The sequence below is a fragment of the Peromyscus californicus genome, unplaced genomic scaffold (assembly GCF_007827085.1).
Source record: "Peromyscus californicus insignis strain IS unplaced genomic scaffold, ASM782708v3 Scaffold_10__1_contigs__length_136768540, whole genome shotgun sequence".
Lineage (NCBI taxonomy): Eukaryota > Metazoa > Chordata > Mammalia > Rodentia > Cricetidae > Peromyscus > Peromyscus californicus.
Genome location: NW_026294391.1, coordinates 25,154,122 through 25,157,779, shown reverse-complemented (window position 1 = coordinate 25,157,779; position 3,658 = coordinate 25,154,122). Strand labels below are relative to the sequence as shown.

Sequence of the window (3,658 nt, the reverse complement as noted above, 5' to 3'; positions counted from 1 at the left end):
ATGAAGCCCGCATAGACCCTTCCTTTTGTCTGGAGTGACTTTCATTCCCCTTGTCAGACTAACAATCTCTTAGTTATATTTTAAGAACATTTTATCTTTGGTAGTAGCCTACCATATTTTGCTAACTCTACTCTCACCAACATTACCTTAAAAGATAATTTTAAATGTCTTTGTTATCAGACTAGGAGCCAGTGAAGGGAAAGAGTTGACCCAGTATCTTCTGTCTCTAACACCTAAACTTAACTATAAGGAAGGGAAGAAGCTCTGTGGTCCCAGTCCCAAGGTTTCAAGGAATTCACTAGGCTATTCAAAGAGTTACACCCACAGAGCTCTTCTTATTGTGTATTTTACTTTTTTCTTTCTGTTTTCAGCAGACTGAAGTCTTTGAAATCCATGTTTCTCGGAGGCATCAGTTCTGTTTGCCTGGGACATTTAAAAAGTAGAAGGGGGTGCTCACTTTGGCAGCACATGTACTAAAAATTGGAACGATACAGAGAAGATTTGCATGGCCCCTGCGCAAGGATGACACGCAAATTCGATAAGCGTTTCATATTTAAAAAAAAAAAAAGTAGACGGGTGGTCACATTTACTGTGCAACAGGCCAGTGTCTAGATACTTTTAAATCATGATAATGCTCTAGAGAGCTACAGTTTTCAAAATTTTTATAACATGGAACCCAACAGGATATGCGACACATAGCTGTCATCACACAATGTGTGTGTGTGTGTGTGTGTGTGTGTGTGTGTGTGTGTGTGTGTATGTGCTAAAGATAGGCCTTATTTGCAGAGACCCAACAAGAAACAACTATTTGTGGAAGGGAGTGATGAGAATCAGTAGGATCAATATCAAGCTAATGAATGTCATTCCTTGTACTTTAAAAGCTAAAAGAAGTATGCAGTGCAGTCCAATCCTGACTTTTCTAAGAGCTGAAAGAAGTTACCTGATCAATAGAGCACAAAGTCAGAAATTAGATGATCATTCCATCCCAGCTCCTTAGATCACAGAGATTTGGAGGCTTGTACCATACCTCTATCATTTGTGACTTCTAAGCCGTGACACTGGTGGACACTCTCATCAAGGTGGTGTTTCTGATTTACTGTGCATATCAAAATGACTGACACTTAGTGGCTCAGTGCATAAACAAAGCCCATGCAGAATTTAAATCCCTTACTAATGAGCAGTGGAGCTTGCAAAAATATTGTTTGCTTTATTTAATTGGATTTAGCATGCAAAAACATTGTCTGAGACTTTTACAACCATATGAAAGCAGAAGTAAAGACCTCAGAGATCAGAGAAGGTGAAGATAGACAAAAATGATAAATATTAGAATTTTAAAATGTATCATAAGCCAGTTTTTAAAAACCTAATTATTAGTTAAATTGTTTAGCTAATTAAGTGCAAAGTTTATTAAATTAAATTGTTTATCTCAGTTCACTAGGCTGATATAGAATATTGGTGTAAGTGCAACACAAGAAGAAATTTCAGCTAGTTGATATGTTTTGATACTGTATTACTTTCTTGAGACTGACACAACAATACTACAAACTGAGTGCCTTGGTAACTAGATATTTGCTCTTCTGTGTTTGATATCTAGAGTTCTGAAATCAAAGTACTGAACCAGGCCGTGGTACTTCTGAAGTCTTAAGGTTAGGCTTTTGTCTTCCCGACATTGGTTAGCTGCTGACAAGTTTTCACTTTGGTCATCTTGTAAATATGTCAATCCAATCACTTCTGTCTCCACATGGCATTTATCCTCTCTGTGAGTCTTCACAGAGGACTTTTCTTTCTTCCTTTCAGTCCAAATTGACAGTGTCTCTTCTAGTATGAGAATCTCAAAACTGTATACATTTTCCATGAAATTCATGCACATTTCAAGCCATTACACATGACAGCTCTGTACAAATCCTTCCTAGGTAAGCCCATCGCTATTCCTGTCTGCTGCTGAGATGATGCACTAAACCCTCCTTACATCCCCAGTCTCTTTACCAGTCACATAGCTATCCCATTGGTATTTGTGTCATACATACTTTTTTATTTTCCTGCATTTAAGTATGTGGAGAAGTTCCCAAGACATTAAGTGCTAGGTTTTTTGTTGTTGTTTGTTTTTGTTTTTTGAGACAGGGTTTATCTGTGTAGCTTTGGTGCCTTTCTTGGAACTCACTCTGTAGCCCAGGCTGGCCTCGAACTCACAGAGATCCACCTGCCTCTGCCTCCTGAGTGCTGGGATAAAAGGTGGGTGCCACCACCGCCCAGCTTCATTTTTAAAGACAATTTTTTGTTCAGTTTAACTCTGTCCTCTAGCATGTTATTGTAAGTAGTGAAGAAAAATCAATTTATAGCTTCCTACATTTTGCTTGGGAATCATCTCAGTTAGAGATCAAAGTTAATCAATTAAAAGTTCTACTTTCCACAAAATACTAGTACACAGTTCATCTAAGTTCTCTGCCATTCTATAACGAAGATGGCTTTTCCTCCTGTGTCCAGAGACTTTCCTAGAAGCACGTTTAACTTTCATAGTTCTACCAACATTCTGTTCTAGTAGTTCCTTCTGAGATGGTAGGAAGTTTCTCTGCTGTGTACCCCGTTTTTGTCTGAACCCTCACCAGAGTTACCCTTAATATCCATGTGGAGAGTAGAATCAGCCATCTCTTCAAGACAGTCTGGGCTTTCTCTTTGAGCCAGTGACATTTAATGAAGTACAAACTTCTCTTTCAGTATCTACCCAAATATGTGTATTGCATTTTGTTGAAAACGGAAAGGAAGATTAAGGTTGGAGTCCCTTCTTTTAAAATGCAGCCGAAAAAACAAATATATTAGAACTAAAATAGAGACATATCAGGCTAAATAATCTGCTAAGAACTTGAGCCTCTAATAATGACTACTTAAAAGCACTTAAAGCATCATATTGAAATTGAGAAGCTAGAGATTCAAGAGACCCTTTCTCTTTTTGTTAGCCAAATATCACTTTGTAAAGCCGTAATGGTGCATTCATTCAAAGAGCCTAGTAAAATCTTCCATTGGAAGCCAAGTAAGAACATCAGGAGAGGAAATCATTGTAGTCAAGTGGCTCCCACCCCACTGAAATGCATCCTTTATTACATTCTCCTTTCAGTGTAAACTACAAATAAACTACATTGCATTTTTCCGCCATCTTGCTCTACAGCAGTGGTTCTCAACATGTGGGTCTCGCCCCCTTTGGGGTTGCATATCAGATACTCTGCATATCAGATATGTTACATTATGACTCATAACAGGAGCAAAATTATAGTTATGAAGTAGCAACAAAAGTAATTTTAAGGTTGAGGGGTTACCACAACATGAGAAACTGTTTTAAATGTTTACAGCTTTAGGAAAGTTGAGAACCACTACTCTACAGACATTTCCTGTATAAGCTCACCCACTGCCAGTACGCGATGATTTAATGAGTAAGAAACAGAAAAATGCATAGACTTAGCCTGTAGTGAGAATTAATTGAATCTTGGCTCTGTTTCTTACTAGCTCTGGCTTTCCAGAAATACTTGATCTTCCAGTATCCTCATCAATAAAAATAATGTATAACCATGGACATTACGTGAGATAACTTTGAAAAATGATTTTTATGGTGGCAGTTTCCTTGCCTTTCATATTCACAAGTGACTGCTAAAAACATATATACACT

General features: G+C 37.8%; 1 non-coding gene across 1 annotated transcript; it reads left to right on the top strand.

Moving 5' to 3' along the window:
* The first annotated feature begins 449 nt into the window (after positions 1-449).
* LOC128118429 (U6 spliceosomal RNA) lies at positions 450-557 on the top strand. Its single transcript, XR_008221213.1, has one exon. It is a non-coding gene; the product is annotated as a U6 spliceosomal RNA (small nuclear RNA).
* Positions 558-3,658: the final 3,101 nt, after the last annotated feature.